The sequence below is a fragment of the Cydia fagiglandana genome, chromosome 15, assembly GCF_963556715.1.
Source record: "Cydia fagiglandana chromosome 15, ilCydFagi1.1, whole genome shotgun sequence".
Lineage (NCBI taxonomy): Eukaryota > Metazoa > Arthropoda > Insecta > Lepidoptera > Tortricidae > Cydia > Cydia fagiglandana.
Genome location: NC_085946.1, coordinates 10,404,759 through 10,431,755, shown reverse-complemented (window position 1 = coordinate 10,431,755; position 26,997 = coordinate 10,404,759). Strand labels below are relative to the sequence as shown.

General features: G+C 37.8%; 1 protein-coding gene across 1 annotated transcript in view; it reads right to left on the bottom strand.

Annotated features, from left to right (window-relative positions):
• LOC134671363 (inositol-trisphosphate 3-kinase A) overlaps positions 1-25,660 on the bottom strand; it is a 172,667-nt gene extending 147,007 nt beyond the window's left edge. The window contains exon 1 of the mRNA XM_063529200.1: positions 25,545-25,660. The gene's annotated coding sequence lies outside the window, so the exon portion shown is untranslated. The remainder of the gene's footprint in view (positions 1-25,544) is intronic.
• Between the last annotated feature and the right edge of the window lie 1,337 nt (positions 25,661-26,997).

Genomic DNA, 26,997 nt, shown 5'->3' with positions numbered 1-26,997 from the left:
AAAGGATTTCTTTAGAGCTTCGATTAATATAAATAAACAGTTTAAAATGTCGCAAGAGGATCACACCGCCGCTGACGTCATAGGCAGCCTTGCGCGCGAGTGCCCTTCTCGGCTAAACCGCTTAATTTAGACAATTCCAGGACAAACGGGCGCGATTACTGACAATGGGCGCTATTACTGACAATCGGCGCGATTCGGGAAATAAATTAGAGATTCACTAGATACGAAATAGTAAAGATATGTGATGTTCCACGGCAAAAGGTATCTTACGGCGATTGGCGCTTACGCTATTATTAAGGCCGCTCCATTATTATTGCGGCCGTCATAAGGTACCTTTTGCCGTGGAACGTCACATTTCTTTACTATTTATCTCTGGCGGGGCGATTCGGGAAATGAATTAGACATTCACTAGATATGAAATACAAGGTGTCCAGAAAGGGTATCGGGTATTTGTTTTAGCGCCATATTCGAAACGGGGCCACGAAAGGGAGCGGCGAGGGGTTCGTGGCGTGCGCCATTTAGTGGAGTTTTAGCCACGATGGAACAGTACTCGGGGACGCATCGTGCATTTTGCGTACGAGCGTATTATCGTAACGGTGATTCAATAGTGACTGCTCAACGTCTGTACTCTCGAACATCCTGATCCATTTCGTCACTTGGCGCGTGGCGTGTACGATATTCCGCACGATACAGACGTTGAGCAGTCACTATTGAATCACCGTTACGATAATACGCTTGTACGCAAAATGCGCGATGCGTCCCCGAGTACTGTTCCATCGTGGCTAAAACTCCACTAAATGGCGCACGCCACGAACCCCTCCCCGCTCCCTTTCGTGGCCCCGTTTCGAATATGACGCTAAAACAAATACCCGATACCCTTTCTGGACACCTTGTAGTAAAGATATGTGATGTTCCACGGAAAAAGGTATCTTACGGCGATTGGCTTACGCTATTATTAAGGCCGCTCCAATATTATTTCTGCCGTCATAAGGTACCTTTTGCCGTGGAACGTCCCATATCTTTATTATTTCATATCTCTTGAATCTCTAATTAATTTCCCGAATCGCGCCGAAAATGTCGCAAGAGGATCACACCGCCGCTGACGTCATAGGCAGCCTTGCGCGCCGCGCGAGTGCCCTTCTCGGCTAAACCGCTTAATTTAGACAATTCCAGGACAAACGGGCGCGATTACTAACAATGGGCGCGATTACTGACAATCGGTACGATTCGGGAAATAAATTAGAGATTCACTAGATACGAAATAGTAAAGATATGTATGTTCCACGGCAAAAGGTACCTTATGGCGATTGGCGCTTACGCTATTATTAAGGCCGCTCCAATATTATTGCGGCCGTCATAAGGTACCTTTTGCCGTGGAACGTCACATATCTTTACTATTTCATAATCTAGTGAATCTCTAATTTATTTCCCGAATCGCGCCGAAAATGTCGCAAGAGGATCACACCGCCGCTGACGTCATAGGCAGCCTTGCGCGCCGCGCGAGTGCCCTTCTCGGCTAAACCGCTTAATTTAGACAATTCCAGGACAAACGGGCGCTATTACTGACAATGTTATTTATAACGTCGCTTCCGCTACAAATCGGTCAAGTACAAATTAGGCTATCTGTTGAAGGTTTTTTGACGAATTAATATGTAGAGGGCTTCCATATCTAGTTTAAATAGGAAATTACTAATAAAAACAATTTTATAAGCTAAGGTTTTATCAAACCGTCAATTTCGGAACTTTTTCTTAATTGAATAGTTATTTCTGACCATAGATTTTCGCCAAAAGATTGCAATGGAATTAGGTAATATATTTTATTGATACTTATTATTTCTCACAATTGCACCGAAAGTGATGTAACCCTATAAAATCCGGATATCTAACTCTAACCATTGCGTGTTAATAATCTAGACTTCAATTTAGTTTCGAAAGATTAATTGCAGTCTAGTATCTAGGAAATCGCTTCACGTTCAGGTACTTACTTTTCTATTTCAGTAACGGCCTTCGATTTGTGCGGCGACATCACCTTTCTTGATGAAATGTGTTATTGGTTAAAATAAATTAAAACTTAACTAATGCTGAATATTATTGTAACTAAATTCTTAGCTCAAAGTTCAAAGTTGTAAATTACGATTTTACCCTTTATAGGTCAATTAAAAATAAATTTGTTAATTTAACAAAGTAGGTACTGATGACGATAGGTGTTATTTATTTAGTAAATTGTATTTGACACTCGTTAGGTCAAATAAGTACGTATTTTAGTTTTGCAACTTTACAGTGATAAATGTCATTAGAATTATTGTTTAATAAAATTTTCTCTTTTTAAATTGAAACCCTTAAAATTTGTCATTCTTCAAAAATGTCATAATTGCGATTGATAATTATTAATCACTTCAATTGCAGTTGCAAAAACCCGAAGCAACGCTACGAAGATAATGTCATTAAAATTTTTTGTGCTATTGCAATTTAAGACAAAGAGTAATTAAAGTATTTTTTTATATTATAGGTACATTAGGTACTGCTTGTTTAAATACAACATGAAGTCAAGAATCCAAAACAACAACAAAATACATATTCACTTTCTAAAAAAACATTTCAAAAATCCTTAATTTTGACGACCGGTATGGACTAATCGGATCGAAACGGACTATTAGATAGGCAACTTTTATGAAGATTGCTAATCTTTATAATTTAATTGCCTTTGAATATAGGTACCCACGTATTGTTACGACATGATTAATATCATAACAGTGCACCGAGGCCATCCAAAATGGCGTCTTTCGACATCGTGGGCCCTTTAATTGTTCGATATGTTTAACTATTCTATCAGCGTCCGTTTTCATGGACAATATGGACCTCATATAGAACACAGGATCAATGATCATCTTGCCCTTACCTATTGTTGTAGATTTAAATAAAAAAGTATTAAAAACATAAATATACCAATAAATTGCTTAAATTTCGTCTTTATTCTTCCCTATATGTATTTATTAGTTTTGCCGCGTACAGTAAAAATCTCACGCTCTTTATGGCTCTACGAATAAGATCGTGTCAGATATTTTTGCGGCCTTCGTTGTGTAACATATTATTGCATGTGACTGTACCATACGATACCAGCCTACCATACTAATCAACATAAAATAAACGTAAGCCTTTTGCCCTGAAACCGTCAGATTTACGAGTATCATCCTTATCAGCGCATCTAGGTCAAACTGTTGGAAATTTTATTTTTTAGAGAAAAATGTCACTTTGCACACCTGTTAATTGGTATTTGATAGATATTGTAAAAAAGGATGAACTACTGATTTTACCTTTATTACTTTAATCACACACATTTTCAAAACGAACTTGGTCTTTTAAAAAAGCTCTTCTCAAACCTGTTAATTATTTATCACGATTTGTTTTTATTTTGCCATTTTCATACAATTTCATTTTACGTTTTAGGGGTTACTCCAGAGGCATTATGATTTCTAAAACTGTAGAAACGGACCAACTCAGGCAGAAACGAAATCGCAGAGCTGCTGGACCACCCCAGGAGTCAAGACACGTCTGTGATCGATGCGGCAAGAAGTGCCGATCAGCCATTGTTCTATACAGTCATCGCAGTCGATGTAGGCTGTAGACTACCTCCTCAAAATACTTATTTCAGCCGCTGCAACTATCATCTGCAAAGACGCTGTGGCCAATGATGAGAAACGTAAGTGTTGCTAGAGTTAAAACCTACCTACTGTTTCTTGTTTAGTAGTTCCTCAATACATATTTATTATTAATGTGGAATGCATCAGGTAAATGTACGTCCGAGAAGGAAAACAAATAGAATACTCACTTACATTTTGACTTAAACCGGAATAAAATTTAAATAATCTGAAGGTTACCCCTAAAAATAAAAGCAAACTGCATAAAAACATTTTGTTACACAATATTACAGATTTGTAAGTTAAAATGCCGACAAGATTGCATTGACCACAGTCGTATTATTTCTGGCAGTATTCTAAGATTGTTTGAAGTGACATTAAATAAAGGATGCTGATAGGCAATTATGTCTTAACCCAAACTAATTTAACAATAAGATGTCAACTCAAAAAAGTCGCTTAAAGTTGACATTTTATAGCAAAATTAATCGAGGTTGAAACATTTTTGCTAAACAGCACGTCGTGGGCCATTATGTCTTTTTGTTTTCATTGTAGGTACTCACTGTACATTTACTAAAAATTAGACAACAATGAATTAGGTACATATTTTGTTTCCGCATGTAACAAAATAAAAATGTCAATATAATACCGTCAATAATCCATGATTTTTTATTTTATTTATTTTACAATTAACTGTTTGATATAAAACGAACCAAATTTAACCAAAAAAATCCCTTTAAATTGACAGAATGAATAATAAAAATCTAAATATCAAAACAACCTTTTAGATTGACACAAAACGCACGGCCTTGGTCCTTAAAGTTTGTGTTCAAAATAAGCTCAAGTATGGCCTACTGGCTGTAATTACACCATCTTGTGGTAAACGGAACCACGACTGAAGCATTAGATTACCACTGTCGTAATAAATCATATAATAATCTACTCGTACAGTCAGTCCGCCTCTAGAGTCATCTTTAATCACAAATGTAAAGGTGCCTTATGGCGGTTGGCGCTTACGCTATTATTAACGCCGCTTCAATACTAAAATGCGGTGCTATGTGTCGTAAGCGCCAGCCGTCATAAGGTACCTTTTCCAGTGGAAGGTCACAAATATATACTACATACTGATATACACAAATCATCAATTGAATCATTTCCCTGTTTCAGATCCTTCCAAGATTTCGATGGCAAAGTATGAATTATAGTTATGATTACTATCTAGATCTGACAAGATTGGCAATTCTTTGTAGGTTGTACATTGAAACCACTAATTAACATACACTTAGGTAACACCATACCTACATTGAAAATGCTGTTTTTAACGTGGTATGCATTAATTAATTATGCTTTAAATGAAGTTGTATTGTACTTACTGCATTTTATGTGTAAGGTTTTGGACTTTTGTGGCGATGCAGTGTGCCAGTAATAATTACCTAGTTATAGTGACAAAAAAATCTTAATTTCGTTTGTTATTGTTTTTGGTTTTTCTTTGTTTCGTGTAACTTGCGATGGCGTGGTACTGGTTTTCTATACAAATACAGTACCGGAACCGGGAATTCCCGGTTCTCGCCATACAAACTCAGTACCGGAAGCATTCCCTAGTATAAGTACACAATTTCTTTTAAGAAAATAAAGTTCTTTAAACATTAAAACTCCCACTGAAATTTAAGACCTGGACCGTCAGATTCGTTAATGAAGAGCCTGTTCTCTTAAAACTTAAAGCTTCAAAGTTTGGTCACAGATAACAAACTCACGCTGTATAGTGATTATTATTTATAAAGCACATGTACTGAAAAAGCATATAATTAGGTAGGTACTTGGTTAAAAGAAAGCAAACGTATATTTTCCTACGAAATAGAAACTATAACAAGTAAAGAAAAGTAACACACACTGGCGCGCCCCGGTCAAAACAGCTGCCGTCACGGTTTCTAATCGGACAAATGTATTCTTAACTGATGTATTGACGCCATTTCTCTCGTAATCTCCTGTGGATGAAAGTTTAAACAATGCAATTATGATTTTATTGTTGGATAAGAAACTGGAGTCAGTGATTAAGTTTTCTGCCGTAATTACTTAATCCATCCTACCCGCCCGTTAAAGCTATTATTTATATGCATAATAATATTCATTGGAATTCTCATTGAAAGCAGCATTTCATTGGAAGCAGTGGTGGCCGAGTGGATATGACGCCTGACTTTCAATCCGAAGGCCGAGGGTTCAAATCCTGGCTCGTACCAATGAGTTTTTCGGAACTTATGTACGAAATATCATTTGATATTTACCACTAGCTTTTCGGTGAAGGAAAACATCGTGAGGAAACCTGCATACATCTGCGAAGAAATTCAAAGGTATATGTGAAGTCCCCAATCCGCATTGGGCTAGCGTGGGGACTATAGCCCAAGCTCTCTGGCGCATGGGAGGAGGCCTGTGCTCAGCAGTGGGACGTATATAGGCCGAAATGATGATGATATGTTGCTATGTAATTTTTATTGACAAATCCGATAGAAGCTATTACGAGTACGTATCCACTAACTAACTAGCCCCTAAACTCTAGCTCACGTTATATCGCCCGGGCTACATTCAGCGACAAATATTAAATAGCAATACAATACGCAACCAACATAATTATTATAATAATCGGTCGCGCGTTCTGACTAGCGAATGGACGTAACCAAAGTAAATTTAGACTATTTACTAGCATCTAGTAAGTTTGAGGAGACAATTGTGTTGAATATGTTGATTATGTTGAACATCATTTCAATCGTGTCAATATTTTATTTAAATAGTATTAAATGAAACTACTTTTACTAAATTTAAGATTTTAGGAAGAATGCATGGACTCTTTCATTTCTAGCTTTGTGGATTGTTAGATATATACGAAGACACCTACTAATATAAAAAGATAACTCAAAGATAAGATACCAACACACACAAGACCAGTAACAATTTAATATTTTAACTGCTAATTAACATCCTTACGAGGCGTGAAACCAATATTACTTACTAAGTAATTGTGTGTTACTTCATTGTAATATATCCTGTAGCCTTCTGGAAGACCTTAAGAAAATGTAACTACCTACTACCCACCTATCAACAGATACGCATCGGTTACGGTCTAGGTACTTGTATTTCTCAGTATGTAATTTTGATGAGTTTGTACTTAAATCAAAAAATGAAACTTTTTAGCTTGCGTATAAAGATATAGATGGTTGATAAAAGATAGGTTTTTTTAGTATTTGCACAATACTTGCACAATACCCTACTTAAGTATACCATCACTGTAGGCTTAGAGTCCAGGAGCGCCGCGCCCGCTCGCGAAATAGACTACCCGTCCCACTTAAATTAATACAGTTAGAAAAAAAAATCTATTTCGCGGGCGACAAACTCGAGTGGAAACACTGGATATCCGCTAACATCCGCGGTCGTGACACACCACCCATGAGAGGCTGAGGCCAACCAATGGACATGCGCGGAGAAAAGGAGTGGTATTAGAAGAGGGCGCTTAAATGCTAATAAATAGTAGGTAGAGTTAAATGTAAGGTTTTAAAATTCCTTTAGTTTAAGGTGTAGGGCCAGTCATGGCTAACTAATACGCCAGGTATACGGTCTAAGCGTAGAAGTATTATTAATATGACCGCAAACGAGAACTGACCTTTTCCAGCCATCAAGAAATTACATATAACTTTAGGTTTGAGTAACACTGACGTCCCAAGGAAAACCACAGTTTGCAACTCATCTCATGCCCTACGTCTTTTAGGCCAGTAAGTGTAATTCGTCAGCCCAAAGATGACACGAACCGTGACGAAACCGCCGCAATTCGTCATGTCGGGCACGGTTTGCGTTGCGAAACTTTAAGGCAGTTCCCAACGGTTATTAAACTCATCGTCAGCTGAACCATTTTAGTGCTAACTAAACCAGTTGGAAATATTTATACTTAATCATCCCTAAAAAAATACGTGCTTCAAAAAATTCTAACTTTTTTGCTGTGTAATTACTGTAATTCGTTTTTAGTCTAGGTTAGTATTTTTGCTGGTCGTTTAATTAATGGCCTCTCTCTGCATCATTAGTATCATAGATCTCGTATAAAATCGTAGAATAATAATATTATATCATAGTTTATGGATTTTACAGAAATACGAAAATACTGTTCACCCGGTTAAGGATGACTCACGTTAGACCAGGCCGTGTCCGGGCCGGAGCTTCCGGCGCATCGTTTTGCATGGAAAGCATTACGTGATTGCCTGTCATTTCATAGAAAAGTAAGCCCCGAAAACTCCGGCCCGGACACGGCCCGGTCTAACGTTAGTCATCCTTTACCTTGGTCTTTTGCACTATAAAGTTTATTTCAAGAAAAAGCAAATTGCTGGTATTATTACGCCCATTATTTTGCGCTTGATTCGTTAAATAGGTAAACCAATTGTAGGTATGCTTAACTATACATGTACAGTTATTAGAAATATTTTATTTGCGCACAGTTTTGCCAAATCATGTAAAAGATTAAGGAAAATGCCTGAAACTGTACTTATATGAGCGAAATAAATATTATGGGCAAAAATTGCTAGAACATATTCGTATAGATATACGTTCAACCCAGACCCGGGTATGTCCTTAAACTACGTCCAAGACCACCGGTGGACGGGCAGCAGCGTCCCTCAAATTCGGTGTACTCGACTGCGATCGCCAACCCGCCTGCCAAGCGTGGCGATTATGGCATTCACCCCCCATCATGCTTAAGGAGGAGGCCTATGTTCAGCAGTGGACGTCTTATGGCTGAGATATATACGTTCAACTCACATTGGTTTTCCCGAGACAAGCCTGCCAAGTGATGGCAATAACAGTTCGTAAAGCCTCCGTACATTGGCATTGTTCTTATCTCGCTCATTAAACACCACGGCTCCACTCGTCCTGATACGCAACATCGGCTGATAAGGAGCTAATTTAATATAACGCCGGTTACAACACCGCTGGTGTAACTTAGAAGGCATTGAAACGTTTCTGTTGCAAAAATATTTTTAATAACGTATACTGTAGGTAGGTTTATAAGCCGAAGTATTTTATTCACATGTTAACTCGCTTGTACGAGGAACAACATTGTTAATGATAAGGGAAAGGTGCGATGGACTGGAGTCATTCCAAAGTGTACAGTATGTGTCTGACCATGGGGCTTTAATTCCAGGGCTTGATTTTACTCGCTAAACTGAGCTACTTTTACTAGGGGACCAACCCTAAAATCGGGGATTTTTTTTTGGCTTTTCCATAGAAAACGTCGACATCTGATCAGCCAAAATGTATAAAAAAACAAAAAAATTTTTTTGGGATTTCAGGGTTGGTGCCATAATAAAAGTAGCTCAGTTTAGTGAGTAGAATCGAGCCCTGGATTTAAAGCCCCATGGTCAGTAACACCCTGTATATTTGGACATTTACAGTACGCTATATAGGTAACTGTTAGCTTAGCACCCCTGTATACAAATATGTATAATACATTTTGTACATTCTTTACTTCAATTTAATTTTAGTCTTGCTTCAAGCGTACGCCATATTTATTTATGATATTGGGGCAAGCTAATTTAAGGCATGCGCGGTTGTTTGCTTATGATTTTAATTTAGATGGGAAAATAGGGTATGGTGACAAGAAATAGTCAACTATAAATTGCAGCAGACAAATTTTACATTTTTAAAGAACTAAACATTGGTACATATGTAATTAAATATAAGCAACACCTATAATGTAATTTTTTAATAACACAGCACGCTTCACAGATCGGAACCGTGACTACCCGGAATGCATAGACGATGTAGTCATAATTAATTATTTAATTACACAAACCAACAAAGGAAGCCGATCTTGCGCGCTCGCTCGTTAGAGTCGTTAGCAACGCTCATCGCGATGCAGAGGCGATCAATTATGCTGCAATACTGGGTCAATCACCGTTAGGCAACGATACCATGTGAAATTGCAGAGGGATATGGGCCTCGTTTATTCTGTGCCTCGGCTACGTACCAAGGATTATGACCTCATGGTTTTAATGTTGGGTGCAGCTAGCTGGATTAAGGATTACTGACGTTAGACCAGGCCGTGCCCGGGCCGGAGCGACTGGAGCTTACTTTTCTGACATGACAGGCGATCACGTGATGCTTTCTATAGAAAACGATGCGCCGGAAGCTCCGGCCCGGACACGGCCCGGTCTAACATGAGTCATCCTTTACTTTTTCAATTTCAATTCAGAGACTTTCCCCTGAATCGAAAGACGATCAACGACAAATGAGTGCAACAACAATGACAAAAAGAGAATAAATTCAGCCGGGACAATTGCAACTATGGGCCAAAGGCTATTTAAGTACTCTAGCCTATAAAATACAAGGAGCCTAGAGCTAGAACCTTTTACTTATATCACGGGTGAACTCTCTTTTATGACTGGCAAAAGTGTGACATGAATACAAGTGGCTCTAGAGCTTTAGAGTTGTTTCATAGTTGCAATTGCCCTGACTGGCCTTAAGACTTTATTGTTTTTGAGGGAAGGGGATATAAAAAGCATGCAAGCTCCGAACTACCAACCACCGCACTTTTCTTCTCATCTTTTGGGCAATGAACGCTGAGCCCAGCATTACATAACTACATTAAAAAGCAATCGACACTCATCTCAAGACAAATTTTAAAGACTATTCTTCTACTCACTTATTTACTTATAATTATTTTCCGGGTTCCCCAAGTCGTCTACTTGTGCATACATATAACACAAATGACTATGGAAGGGTAACAGAGAATCTCTGAATATTGAATCCATTTTTCGCTAAATCTACTATCAGATCAAAACATGCGCCTACACAAAGTAGTTTACTCTACTATGAAGGTCACTTTCGTCGAAGTTCCCACGTTCCTCAATAGACATCCGCATGATAATAGTACTAGAAGAATTATCTGTGTCTCAATTATTGAACACTGTGCTTCGTGAGAATTGTACCATCAACCGGAAGAACTGCCAATCCTTCAGGATTGTTGTTGTCAAGACAGTTTCCTGAAGATGGTTGCGGTGCCAATGAATAAATACGCCAAGCATTCACAGTGTACATAAAAAACCTACCTACATCATAAAACAGCCCTTAAAGACCTACCCCCTTATTCATAAACGTTTGCTAAAGTTGACAAGCCGATAATAATCGTTTGTCCCTTTCCGACGTATTGGTATGATAGAAAGGGACAAACGATTTTTATCGGCTTGTTAAATTTAGTAAACGTTTATGAATAAGGGGGCTAAAAAATAAAGATAATTAAATTTAATTTACTATACCTAAGTACAAAAGGGCCCATAAAGATAAGATCGCCGTCAACGAGCAAGGCGTCAAGAAGAATAGCCGTATTTTTACTCGATCCTAAATAATTTCTTCGCAAATCATATTCTAAGCCTTAAAGTATAGGTACCTAAATATTATAGCTGAAATAAAGAAGTGCACTTGCGCTGTGTTTTAGAAGGAACGACTCTGTAGGAAAAAATGTAAACAAATAGATGTACACGTATCAGATTCAAATGTTGACTTATAAATGAAAGTTATAATTTATTTATTATACAATTAAAGGTTAATGGTACACAAATAATCATACAAAAGTAACTTAAATATATCTAAATACTTATTAAAATATTTTAATCTAAAAGACCTCCGCGGGCTGTACCGGGTGCAAAGGTGCCCATGATACTTGCCGCGTTACCACGTTGGATAGCGATGGCCAGGCTTTGCACCAGGTATAAATTATAAATTATAATATATCATTTCCGTACCTAAATATACGAGTATAAACACATTATACTAGCACAATGCGGGTAAAATGAGAACAAGTACACCTCGTAAACGCCGATGCCCTATCCTCATACTTATCCAGTCATTACAGAAAGTAATCATAGATCACGTTCTCACGTAGCTAACGGGGTTGGCTGTATTGCCATTACACGCATAGAAAACCAGCGTAACAATGACCTCAAGTTCTAACAACTATACGTAAATGGAAAGATCGGTTATACTGGTTTGAGCATCCGACTCTATGGTAGTAAGTGATGGATCCGTATGAAAACTGGGTCGATTTCCTCTTTGTCTCTCGTAACTGTACTCGTTATGTTTGCCTCGCATCGGTGCGTGAGATGCTTTATGGATGTTACTGAAATAAGAGATGTACAGCCCGATGTATACGTTGAAGTAATGTTGGCCAACGGGACGTGGTTAATGTGGTTATGCGTTAGAGGGAGCAAAAATTATGTCATACGATATATAAGCTTGCTCATGAAATAAAGTCGTCATCGCAAATTCCTTCTCCACTGCTAACCCGTAGTTCCATATAGTTTACAGACATAGAAAAATTTAATGCTAATTCGATGTTCCTTTATTAATTTGTCAATTTTTTATTACGCCAGTTACTGTTCTTTCTGTAATAAATTGGGACACACCTAAGATTTGCGGGAATTACACCAGTACGGATATGATGGTCGTTCTTGTCTGCGTGACAGCGTGATAAAACGGTATTCGTCACTCAATCGCGCTATGTTAAAAAGTGGCGGATATTTTGTCAGGTGGATAAAGCCATCCATAATAAGCGTGCTGGTCTAAATTATTTAAGAAAAGACAAAATATAAGTTATAAGGGCTAACCGTTGCAATTCAATAAATACTTTTAGAAGTAGGCATATAAATTCGGAACAGCAGAGATAAGTAGCTAAGCAAATGAATTCTTAAAAAGGTGTAGTTTAATTATTTCGTATACAAGCATTAAAAATCCTTGTCTGATGCATTGTTAATGTGTTGTACTCGTATCATAATCCTTATCTATGCGATTCGTTATCTTGACACGACGTAAGTCATCTTGGCTTATTTAGCGAAGCATTATGGGACCAGACAAATATAGAGTAGCTACGCAAACAAAACATTACAGGACAAAACTAGTTCTGACACTTTTTAACTTCTAATAGGAGGAGGACTCGACAGGATTATTGTGTTTATTTCTTTTTTTTTAAGCATAATTGACGTATATGCTTAAGGTTGGATCGATATGGAATTTTTGTTTTGTTTTAAAATATTTTACTTGATCTTTTTCTCACAAAACACCATTTGATGATGTAAAACTGCCGATGAAATGATGACCATAAAATGGTGTCATTTTAGATATTTTATTTTATGTAAATGATGATGATGATGATGTTAAGAGTAAATAAGAGCGATTACAGCGGCAGTTAAGCCTCAGGGGGCTTTGTTCGCTGTCATAATTCTTTGAATGTATTATTTTGTGTTAATAAATAAATGAAAAAAATATATACAGTAGGAAATCAGGCATTTTCATTAACATTGTAATTGAATGATGCCTTTCCCATTCAATCCTGTTACTGTCCAACAGAAAGAGTTTAATTATTTCATTTCCATCATAATAAGGCTTTTAAACCAGGCTGTAACCTGTGTGGCGACCACCTACATTCGTGGGAAGCCACCCTTATAATATAACCAAGGCAACACTTACTAGCTGTCATGTTGACAGACAGAGAAAAAGCCGGGAAACTACACGTGTATATGATACGAGAATTAATATGTAACTAATAAACATTATACCTATTCAACACAATACGGTCGTTATTTAATGTTCCTGACATCACCTCACTGCACTCCCACAACTGCTCTCTTCTCTAGTCCCAGTACTAACAGCCTTTATCACCCAACTACACAAGACCTAAATTTACTTGAATACTTTATACGTGTACCTTTTCCAATTGACGAAGCCCTTATCTTAGTTATGCCATTGACGTCAGACAACAATCCCTTCGCAAGCCGAGCACTCACAAATAATCCAGAGCAAACACGGTATACTATAGCGTTGAAGTACTTCTGATCTCGGTTTCACACTTATGCTGGTTCTCGAGGCAATTGGTCGCGAACTGATGGTGATATAAGCGTCTTAGATTGCGCAACCCGCGCTCATTAGAATACCAGAGAAATATGCGACTGAATTATACGAGTGAAATATGCGCGAACGTGAAACAATGATTATTTATTTAGGTTGACACCAAATGTTTACTAGAACTACAAGTTAAGTACCAATGAGCTTTAGAGAAACTTGTAAAATAAATATCATTATACAGGGTGCTTCCTGTAACAGGAGCAATAAATTGAACTAAAGGCTGCACTCCTCAAATGAACCAACATTTGTTCAGCAACTTTAAAAAATTATGAATCCTTTAGACTTCCTTTTTTTCATACAAAATAAATATTTCCTTCAATGTACGCTGACATCAGTGTGTTTGACGTTACTTGTCACGCTTTTAACATAACAAAATTTGCAATACATTGCGTCTCAGAATAAACTTTAAAGTGTAATAAAAATCAAACCATGTGTTATATTCAAAAGTTGCTGAACAAATGTTGGTCAGTTTGAGAAGTACAGCCTACAGTTTAATTTATTGCTCCTGTTACAGAAAACACACTGTATATTTAGAGTCGGACCAAAAAAAGTCTGCAGCAGATTTGTTAGCCCACGCAGTGCAAGTGTCATTTATACGTCATAATTTCATAGAAGTTTGACGTTTAAAATAACACATTCACTACGTGGGCAATCAAATCCGCTGCAGACTTTTCACGGTCTAACTCTACTAATAGTTACTCTTCGATGAAAGAAATCATCATAAAACCTTGATAAAGACCCTATTCATCAAAATGAACAAATTCAAAACTATATGTGAAGCTATTAAGTAATATATATTTATTAGTGTACTTAGTGTCACAACGATTGACTTTCATGATTTTCTCTGGGTTGTCAATTCATAATTGAAAAACAAAAATAAGATGAAGATGGTGTAGACATCCCGTAGTTAAGCTGTCAAAATGATGACTCAATTGATGACAGATTACAGACGTAACAACTTGCTTGTCATCTTCCAATAAATCATCGTCAGCGTTGTTAAGAACAAAAGCGGCCTACTGAACTCTTTCCATTAGGGGGTGTTGAAAAAAAAAAACCGGGCAAGTGCGAGTCGGACTCGCGCACGAAGGGTTCCGTACCATAATGCAAAAAAAAAAAACAAAAAAAAAGCAAAAAAGAACGGTCACCCATCCAAGTACTGACCACTCCCGACGTTGCTTAACTTTGGTCAAAAATCACGTTTGTTGTATGGGAGCCCCAATTAAATCTTTATTTTATTCTGTTTTTAGTATTTGTTGTTATAGCGGCAACAGAAATACATCATCTGTGAAAATTTCAACTGTCTAGCTATCACGGTTCGTGAGATACAGCCTGGTGACAGACGGACGGACGGACGGACGGACGGATGGACGGACGGACGGACGGACGGACGGACAGACGGACAGGGAAGTCTTAGTAATAGGCTCCCGTTTTACCCTTTGGGTACGGAACCCTAAAAAACAATTAAAAGAGGCCAGACCAAAATAACTCTTATGTCAATGTCACAAAGATTAACATGATGTAATGTTTTGCCTTTGATATTATTATTATTAAATGTTTTGTGTTGGTGTGGTAACGACTATTAGCTAATTCGTCTATGAATAAAGTGTTACAGGTAGGTAGGTACCTACAGTGAGTTTATATGTAGGTTAGGTATATAAAAAATATATTTTTCACCACACCAGCTCAGAAACAGTTACTTTGCACTTCAAAAACGAATAGCAAAGTTGCATTTTATCCACATATGAGGCAAAGTAATCAAATGCAAATTTTGAGTTGTTTTCTTATGTTTGCTGGTAGAATAGACTTTTAAATGATGATTTTGGATGATAAATATTTAATAACATTCATTTGGATTTGATTTGGTTTGATTTTGTTTGATATTTTACATTTAATATTTGCTTCGGGTTGGTGTGGTGAAAAATTTGGTGTTTCACTCGGGGGCAAATTTTGTTTAACCCTCGTGCTTTGAAACCCTCGTTACGCTCAAGATTCCATTTTTCGAACCACTCGCTACGCTCGTGGTTCAATTTTGGAATCTTTCGCTTGCTCGGGTATCAATATTAGCACGAGCGGTTAAACAAAAACTTTGCCCCCTTGTAAAACAAATAACTATTTTATCGTTTCATATATGTTAAATATAAAACGATAATGATATTAATAATGCTGTAAGTACCTAAAGCTTTTGTTTCGTGTCTCCATAATAATATCATTTTAAAGTTAGGTAGGTGCATACATTTTAGTTTGGCCGGGCCTGAGGTTCCATCAGTATGTACCTATATAAAACGAAAGTTCATAAACTCCAACACCTTTAAAACTAATCTTAAACGCACTTTCTTTGCGTAATAGTTGCGACACTAATGCATTGTTTTTCCTTCACTAATGTTCGGAAGCGCGAACGGACCAGTTTCCCATACAAAAACCACAATAGGAAGATGGTATCGTTCGTAGAAAGTGAGATCGCTGCGATCTCGCGTTGGAGACACTGATCTAATTGAGATTTATGCTTCACGCATTGGATGGATAGTAGGATAGTTTAGATTATCTGTAGGCACAATGTAAACAGAGCTAAAGTGATGTCGTGGCTTTTGTATGTGTATTTCGTGACAAAAGAAAATCGGTTAATAAGCGACATAAGCAATTTAAAAAGCACTCACTTTTCCAACGTTCTTCAAATTGAGTAATGCGGTCATTTGAACACTCCACATATTAAAATCGTCATTTGAACAACAGGCCTTCCCTAAAATAGTTATTCCCTAAAATAGGTGGGGTGCAAAATTTTTTTGTTTCACTCGGGGGCAAATTTTGTATAACCCTCGTGCTTTGAAACCCTCGCAACGCTCAAGATTCCATTTTTCGCTACGCTCGTGGTTCAATTTTGGAATCTTTCGCTTGCTCGGGTATCAATATTAGCACGAGCGGTTAAACAACTTTGCCCCCTTGTAAAACACAAAATTTTTCACCACACCAACCCAAAGCAAATATTAAATGTAAAATATCAAACAAAATCAAATCCAAATGAAAGTTATTAAATATTTATCATCCAAAATCATTACATATTTAAAAGTCAATTCTACCAGCAAACATAAGAAAACAACTCAAAATTTGCATTTGATTACTTTGCCTTACATGTGAATAAAATACAACTTTGCTATCAGTTATTGAAGTGCAAAGTAAGCCTTTCCGAGTTGGTGTGGTGTTGGATTTCCTGCCTTTCATCGTTAAACGGATAAATACAGTCGGCTGCGGTCAAATTCTGTGTCTGAATGCTAAATAACTAAGCTGTGCTCACACTAATGATTTTATGTACAAAATCCGTCCCGGAATAAGGATTTCCCGGTTCTTGGAATCCAAATCCAGTACCGAAAGCGTTCCCTAAAAATAACCAAATGCAATTTGACATGACACGTTCCCGTAAATGTTGTGTATGTTAAATGTTTATTGATTTCGTCCTAGCTGTAATTAAGTAAATAATGCCCAGTAGTAAATATGTAAGCGTGAACATGCCGCAATAAAATTAAAATAAATAACCAGGACATCGAGCTACAGTCAAATCCGTCCTATTAGGTGTGTTGGGTCTGTGTCGTCCGTCTTCGTCGGCTATCTGTCGTGAACTGGTCAGGTTTTGTCTTGTGGATGTCATGTCTAATTTTGAATTTAAAGTCCGAGTTCCAAAGTTCCAAATATGTATGTCAGTCAGCCAGTCAGTCAATCGGTCTATGTCAGGTCGCCACGGAGGTCGGAAGCCACGACATCCCCACCTCCAGTATTGGATGTCTGCCAATACTCAAAGGCCGAGGGGCTTCCGACCACCGTGGCTTAGTCAAGTCGGGCCATGTCGAGTCAGGTCAGGTCGTGTCAAGCCATGTCGAGCCGGGTCAGACCATGTCAGGCCGTGACAGGCCGGGTCAGACCTGACACGGACTGACACGGCCTGACGTGGTCTGACCCAGCCTGTCAGGGCCTGACGTGGTCTGACCCAGCCCGATATGGCCTGACACGGCCTGACTGATTTGACACGTCTTGACTTGACGCGGCCTGGCGTCTGACCGGCCTGACACGGCCTGGCGTCTGACCCGGCCTGACACGGCCTGACGTGGTCTGACCCGGCCTGTCACGGCCTGACATGGTCTGACCCGGCTCGACATGGCTTGACACGACCTGACCTGACTCGACATGGCCCGACTTGACTAAGCCACGGTGGTCGGAAGCCCCTCGGCCTTTGAGTATTGGCAGACATCCAATACTGGAGGTGGGGATGTCGTGGCTTCCGACCTCCGTGGCGACCTGACATAGACCGATTGACTGACTGGCTGACTGACATACATATTTGGAACTTTGGAACTCGGACTTTAAATTCAAAATTAGACATGACATCCACAAGACAAAACCTGACCAGTTCACGACAGATAGCCGACGAAGACGGACGACACAGACCCAACAAGGTGCTAATATTACGCCATGCACCTCGCATTTCAATTTAAATAACCGTATAGCACACATTCAATATCCGTAACTTGCTCTAGATATTTATGACCTATGACGTCATCTGACGCGTGTCCTGCTGTCATAAAAAATGGTGCGCAAACGCAGCCATTCTTAAAGGCAAAGTTAAGACCTTTTTCTTTTGTTAACTAGTAGTACTGACCTCCATACGGTTTGCGCATAGGCTGTTACTTCATAGGGATATTACTTCATTGTACACATACGACATATATGTGTGACGTGTGTGTTTGTATAGTACGAGTCTAGGACAAGACCGTTAGGAGCGGCTATAAAATTCCAGGGGGCGTATTCCGATTTTAAAATTATATTGGTATTAAACTAATCTTTGTGTGTCCCTTTCGCACCTATTTATGAATGCAAATGAAAGGCACTGGGATTAATATTAACTCAATATCTTATTTCTAAAAACTGAATACGCCAAAGATATAAACGTTGACTGAACGAGACTGGAATTGTCGCGTAATTTTGCGCAGTATTTTTTACTGGTTTTTGTTGGCTAAGATTATAGGTAAAACTAGCTAACAAAAGTCTAAATTCAGCATGTAATTTATCTATTAAGTTAGTTATAGAAGGGTTGATAAAAATTAGTAGGTACTAACATGTGAGTTCAATTTATATTTTGCTGCTGAAATTATCGACTAAGTTACTAATGATTCTAATGGCTATCAGGTTTACTAATGTTTAACATCATATAGCACTATAAATAACATCTGACATATACCTAAACCACTCCTAAACATTGAATGCAGCTAGAAAAGTTGCCTACACATCTAGCGTCTTTCGAGCGTCGGCGTCTACAACTCTATGGCCGCTGCTCGACGCATCGTCGACGCAACTGCGCAGCGGCGTCATTTTCCATAGCGCTGACCAGACGCCGATAGACGCCGACGCTCGAAGGACGCTAGATGTGGCCCTTAGGTGACTCTAAACTTCGGAGCTTTTGAAGAACTTTTATAAGCTTCGACTGAAAGTATCTCGTAAGTACCTATATTTGGTTTAGTATAATTATGTACTTAATAAATATAATTATTAGTGAAACTTGTATCACAGATACAGCATAATACTATTGATTACACCATTTTTTCTAGCATTTAATTAGCTAGAACTTTTTGTTGCTTACAGAGCTGTCGAATAATTTTATAAATGTTACAAAAAAGTGTTAGCAAGTAGTATTTGCGACATTACAGATAAAGTAGCCGGGAATTTTTTTGTTGCAAAAAATAATCAATGTCACGTTTTTAAATTACATTTAATCCTCATGCAATTTTGATATCAGCGCACACCCGCGACATGTATCCGGCAGCGATGGATAACATATTACATTATTTATTCAAATTTACAAAAAAACTAATTGAGTCTTGAGAACTAATTAAACCGAACATGAATAGAGTCAGTCCATGAAAAGTCTGCAGCGGATTTGATAGCCCACGCAGTGGAAGTGTCATTTATGCGTCATAATTTCATAGAAGTTTGACGTTTAAAATAACACGTGCACTGCATGGGCTATCAAATCCGCTGCAGACTTTTCATGGACTGACTCTAATTGAAAAAGTTTTTGATAACGCGTTTGTCCAAAATTAATTATTAAAAATAAGATCACTTATTGTGAATAAGCGAATTAGCTTTTTACAGTTTTGATTATTGTGATTTGTATAGACCGACAAGAAATAGTAGAAATTAAAAAGTGGCAACATCGTAGTGTCGTCCCTTTCAAATCAATCTAAGAAAACGGGACGACACTACGATGTTGCCACTTTTTAATTTCTACAATTTCTTGTCGGTCTATGTTTCGGTGCAGTGCAGCTAGTTTTGATTGCAAAAAAAAAAACTGATGCGAATTCTAAAAGATCTAGATGTTTCACGGTTCTTGGAAAAAATCTCACTGCGCTTCTTCATGCTTGAATAGGTAAGCCAGTGTGCCTTTTTTGTTTTAAATCAAGACTTAAGTCTCATAGCAATAGTGTCGTGTTTACAACTGTGTTTTTAGTAAGATACGAGGTTACCAAAATTCCTCGATTAGTAACAGCAGTCATTTGATTACGGGTCCTAACGGAAACTAAAAGATCTTCCTTTGTTTATTGTTATCAATTTGTTGCGGTGTGTGAGAAAATAAATACAATAATCATCTAATTTAAACAAAAAATGATAATTGTGTGAATTAACAAAGACAAGACTACATCGAAACCATCGAGAAAGTAAATGGTTACTTCACTGTATTTAGTTAAATGATGATAGTAAAATACGGTTAGGAGCAAGCGTGACCTACTGTCCTAGGGTGGAGGCCTCGTTCTGAAAGGCCGGATCACAGACCTCCAACCAGACGTGGAGGAAAATTGGAGAGGCGTATGCCCAACAGTGGGCGCATACGAGCTGAAGAAGACGAAGAAGTAATACAGTTAGTATCGTTTTTAGGGTTCCGTACCCAAAGGGTAAAACGGGACCCTATTACTAAGACTTCGCTGTCCGTCCGTCCGTTCGTCCGTCCGTCCGTCCGTCTGTATCTCACGAACCGTGATAGCTAGACAGTTGAAATTTTCACTGATGATGTATTTCTGTTGCCGCTATTATAACAACAAATACTAAAAACAGAATAAAATAAAGATTTAAGTGGGGCTCCCATACAGCAAACGTGATTTTTGACCAAAGTCCGACTCGCACTTGCCCGGTTTTTAAATACTTACACAGTAGTGCACTCTCTAATTATGGATCGAACATCACTACTAGTATACAAATTTTCGCCGCGCAATTGTCAACTTGCTTCTTCTACTTGCTTTCTAGGTATGGTCAGTTGTAACATCCGAGCTTAACCGATCGATCTCAACCCCAGTTTTTAAGCAACTTACTGGTCCTCAACAGGATTGGATTTCTAGCTACATCCATCAGTGAATGAGATATTAATTAAGATTTCCTCGCTTCATCCTCAGAGTATCTGGCTGGCGTCACCAGCCACCATTATAGCGTCGCGTCTGCGCAATTGTCCACTTGCCGCGATCACTCAATTGGATGTAACGACTTCCAAGCTCCCAAGAATATCTGGACTGGGATTACTGCATATTGGACAAATACTGACACGATCAAAAATATCGGGCGGAATAACGTATGTGCCAAAAAATTTAATGCCACAAAGATATAAATAAAACTTCATCGAATTTCATTGTAATATTATTCATAATTTTGTTGTTATTAGCATAGTTATAGCTGTTAGTTCTCCATGTAAATAAAATAAATAAATAAATAATATTTACCGGCCTGATTTAGTTAAATTATGTTTTATCCCTTTCCTACTAATACATAAGTCTAAATGACAGATAAAGACAAACTATTATTATCTCATTGAGGCTTGTAGCGCGTTTATGAAGGGGTTATAAAGTTAAGTAGTTAAGTACCTATATAAAACACAAAAGCAGCTTGGAATAACAGATTTGTAATAATACGCTACAGTATACATATGTTAGTTTCCTGATGAGATTTTAAATAATATAGTTTCCCGCCGATAAGACAAATTAGCTTACCTACTACAAAATTTAAACATGAATAGTATAATACCTTCATAATACGTAAATAACCATGTTGTTAATGAATGAACATGTAATGCCCTAAAATAAATAAATAAATAATTCTACAAACATATAAAAGTAAGCTCACAGTTATTTTTGTCCTAATTATTCGACTGCAAAAGCGATACATATACCTGTATTAATTAAATACTTAAGTAGAGCAACAACGCAAACTGTAGTAACGAAGTATTTCTATTTATTACCGACAAATAATATAACCAGCAGTGTACCGCAATTTGCGGTACCCATAAAAAACTATATCGTTTCCAACAAGGAAGGCTTTCCATAGCTTCCGCGCCGAAACACGCAAACGATGGAATAATCGAGTTGAGTCGAGTCCGACGCTTCCGTACGTGTCGGTTATCTTCCCCTTATTAAATTTAATTAAACAATCGTTCATCGTCGGTTTAGAATCGAATCCGATGATTGACTTTCTTTGCTTTCTTTGTGAGATTGCGAGAAAATTACCTTCCTATCCAAATAGAGATTAACTGCCGTATTCGAACTTCAAGATATTCACAAGAGACGACACGTCAATCAACTAGTTCTCTATTGCAGCGCAATTCGGGCAACCAATGTCATTTTTACGTTAGATAGAGTAAGATAGCTATTAGATGTGAATTGGATCTCTAACGCTACGTCTTACGTAGGCGAACAACGCGCGAACGCGGCGCGGCGCGGCGCGGCGAAATCAATCCTTTGATGCCCATAGAAGTGTCCTACGTAAGCGATCTCGTTGCGAACGCGGTGCGGCGCGATTTGCACGCGAATGTCAGGCGGCGCGGCGCGGCGCGGCGCGGCGGCGGCCGCTTTCGCCGCGCCGCGCCGCGCCGCGTTCGCGCGTTGTTCGCCTACGTAAGACGTAGCGTTAGTCATATCCTGTGGATATCGTTCAAGAGTATCTCCAGAATCGCGCAAATGTCAAATTTGACATGTTAGATCTTAAACATATCGTTATCGTATCTTGATGATGTCTAAAAGATATCTAATATATGTCTATTTCAAAATCCGAATCGAGCCCTGTGAGTTAGAAAATTACCTTCCTATCCAAATAGAGATTATGATCAAAATCGTTGCTAGTGAATTGTCTTGAATATCTAATTCTGGATATCTCTTTCACTGAGTATCTACCTGCTGAAATTCACTGTAAACAAGCGAATTAATTAATTGTGTTGACTTTGATAGCGAGTGACGCACGCTCACGAGTGACGGACGATAAAACGGAAAACTATGTAAATGTTGTAAAATGAAGTGTTGATTATAAATTATAAAATAGCGAGTTTAAAATTTATTTTAAAATTCTAAAATTTATAAAATTCTAAATGTATCCATAAAAATTAACTGTGTTACTTACTAATGTAACAGAAATTCCTACATGTATAACATTTTACACTTAATGCTAATTTCTGTTTGTTTGTCCTCTTTCTTAGCCTAGGGAGACGGGAAAACAAGTGAAACCTGATTTAAGTAATGCAGATTTGAATGATCTGCTTGTTTTTAGAGTAAAAGCCAAATCTACTTACGATTCGAAAATAACTAAGTATAATCAAAGTGAGCTAAGTTTCACAGTGTTCCATTGTTTTGAAAGAAACAAACTGGCATGATGAAAGCATCAGAAAAGAACGAACGAATAACGTTCGTACGTATTACAAAAACTTAGTTACAATCAATTAAATGGATATTATTTAAGTAAGTTACTGTTGAAAGGCAAAAGTAACCGTTTCTCAGGTGAGCAGTTGATTTAGCGCGTCATCTTGAGAAAATGAGATGGCGCTGGCAATTAAACGGTCGGTGCGGAACGCGGTCGTTGAACCCATGCTTAAGGGCGGCTGGACACTGGGAAATGCAAGTGGCGTGAATAGAAATCCGTGGTGAAACTCAATTGCACCGAATTCTATAGGGTCATTTCTATTGACTTGCCTAATTTGGATACCGTTTCACCGTATCCTGTGGGATACAAAGAAAAAAAAATAAGCCATAAATTTAACCCTAAACAAACAAAGGAATTTTTTACTTCTTTTGGAATCATCTGCTTGCTTAGTTTCCAAGTTAACCCCTAGAACACGCAACCAACTTCGTAGGTTCTCCCGCATAGAAAATACTAGTTAGTTGGACTATTTTCATTAAAAACCTACCGGCAATCTACTGTATTTTTACATTTGGATAAGGTTTTATTATGAATTTCGTTTAACAATGGATTTATTATGGGAACGTATTCTCGCTGACGTTTCCCGGCGCTAATTGACGTCGGTGTTTTGAATTACAGATCATTGTGATGCACTTTATGCGACAAATCAATCTTTATTTACATTCGAACGTTCGCTTCGACGCGGCTTTCTAATAACTTTCAACATTAATTATTGGTGCAAAACCAGGGGCCAAATTCGACATGTACAACTGTCAGATTTCGCATCCACGTCAAATCAACAGTTGATTTTATTTCATACTGAGTGTTGATTCCATCAACAGTGGATAACATCATTTGGTACAACCAAAACTTAACTCTAAACTAAGGGTGGATCGGTTTGGTTTGCTTGTCACCCTAACTGTGGATTGTTAATGTCAAATTTTGACATTGTACGTATTCGAGAACTTATGATTTTTCCCACATCACCGGGAGATCAACACGATACGTCAAACGTCGCTTGTCGAATAGGGGTCCTGAGTAACTTATGATTTTCAAGTCTATAAAGTAGGTAGGTAGGTAGGTAGTTAAGTGGGTAGGTTGATAGGTAGTATAAAGTAGGTATAGGTACCGCAATTACTTGTAATGCAACTAGTGTGAGATTCACGAATAAAATGATTTCGACACATTTCAATTTTATTCTGGCGGTCTGGCATAAGTTGCGTTCTCGCGCGCGAGTGCTACTTGAAGTCGCGCTAGATGTATGCTATGGAGTCGCGCACGAGATCGCAACTCATGCTAGACCGCCTGGTGTAGCATAAAGGTCTTAGTATTAATTCAGCAATAAAAAATATCGTCACGTGTAAGGTTTACCCACCCATTGTGTAAAACTAGCTTAATTGATCTGTGTGAGATTCTTAAAATATGTAATGTAGTACCTACTTAAGTATTCAATTAGTATATCAAGATGACACGTGGCATTCCAGGACATTCTGGTCCTCACGTTTTAGTATTGACGCGAGAATGGAAATATAACGGTAGTTAGCATATCGCGGAATCATATTCGCGTAAACAACGTTTCCTCCATGTAAATGTCAAATTCTAATACAGGTCACAACTGCAACAATAAGCGGTATACTTACAAGGAATACTATGAATGCATTCTTGTGGTGGAAATGTGCGAATAGTGGGGACGAATTGCATCACAATAGAAGAGTAGTGTTTACCAAACATTCCTACTTATTATTTATTATCTACGTAGAACACTTGCAATTCTTCTTTAAAAATGTGCTTTAGCAAATCAGTATTTAAGTAGGTATTATATGGAACATTACCTACGATGGTTATATAGGATTCACTATTAGAAATAAAAACTGGATGCGTATACCATTATGCAAGCATGTGATTTTAATATTTTACCTACATAGGTACCTATCAATCTACATAGTTATTCGTGTTATTGGTGTTATCACACAATTTTACATTAATTTTACAGCAATTATTGTAGGTCCTAAATATAACTAACCCAATCACTTAAAATGAAATTATATAGGGTAGGTATAGTTTTCTTCCTTCCCAAAACAATAGGTATTTCATTATGTATCTAACCACATTTACAGCAATTTAATTACAATAAAAATTGCAAAAAAGTCACAAACCTACAGAACACCTGAAACCGGGAAAGCGCGACCAAAACAAACGAGACCGTACGACAAACAAAAGAAGTCCGTTAAAAACAAACGAGCGGAAACATAGAACACCGATTCAAACACCGTTATCACATCACAGTCTTACCTGCTGCAATCCAAAGGGCACTTTCATTCACTACCGTCCGAGGCGAGTGACTACCGCGGGTTGCTTCGAGCGACTACACTCGCAGATAAGTGAATCGAGATAGTGCAGTAAGAGGGTAGTGCCGCGGGCACACTGGACGGAAATTCGGTGTGTTGGTTTGGTACACTTCTTGATAATAACGCCGATGAAGGATCGCTTTGGATTAGAGATGGGTAGTGAGTAAATACTCACGGGTAAATACCGAGTAAATACTCAGTATTTACTCAATTTACCCGTATTTACTCGTTTATACCCAAATTGGTGGGTATAAACTATTTAGAGTGCTGAAAGGGGCATATAAATTTGAAATATAGGTATATTTTGTAAGCCGCTACTGGATTACGTACTCAAAATTGGAAGAAATGTATTTTTAAGAGGGGCACTCCATACATGTAACTAATTGTCACAAAAAAAAATCTCAGAAACCACCAACATTTTGCACATCATTAAATGGGTCTTTAAAAATAACTGGAATGTTTCTAAGAACATTTTTGGTAAATTGAATATTTTTGGAAAAAAACCCTTTCGAAAGGCCAAAATAATGATTCCCTCTCTATAACTTTAGAACCAAAGTTCAGAAAAAATATGAAAACATATCGGGAGATTAGCCGTATAATAGAGTACAAAAAGCAATATTTTGAACATCATCGGTTGAGCCATTTTTGAGTTTTCTTTAAAAAACCCTTAATAAAAGGTCGTAAGTGCCGCGTAAACACGCACTTTTGCGCGACATGCACTTATCTAGAACATCGGTAGAATTTAAGTACTCATATTTTTAAAGTAAATACCTTCTTATTTAAAACATAATTGTTAACAAAATTTGCCTCTCACTAATAATTACCTTTTTTTCCTAAATTAAGCGTCCTCTATGCTTTTTATTTTATAGATATTGTTAATACACGTTAGCACTCTTCAATAAAAGACAATTTTGTTCTTTAATCTCACTTTTTGAATATTTTATAAGCAATCGTTTTTACCCACCTAAATGAGTAAATACGGGTATTTATCGGGTGCTTTGAGTAAATACCGAGTAAATACTCAGTATTTACTCACCCCTACCCATCTCTACTTTGGATCGGTTCAATGGTCTTTGAGACTCTAAACAGGTCGCTAAACGCATAATAAGGTTATTAATAAGTATATAAGTATTTAACACCTTCGCTGCGGCAATTAATGTAACTTATTAACAATATTTTGCATGGGATCTTTCGACATCCCGCAGTGAACGTGTTGATAAAACAGACAGAGCTTCTAGTCTAGAGTACCTATAGAAAATACCTAGAAGAACACAAATTTCAAAAAAAGGATTTTAAATATTAGCAAAATATGTTGTACATGATCAAGCATGAGAGTTAGCATGATTGAGACACAAACAATCAAACATTCACACATATAATCATATATAAAGTTCTAC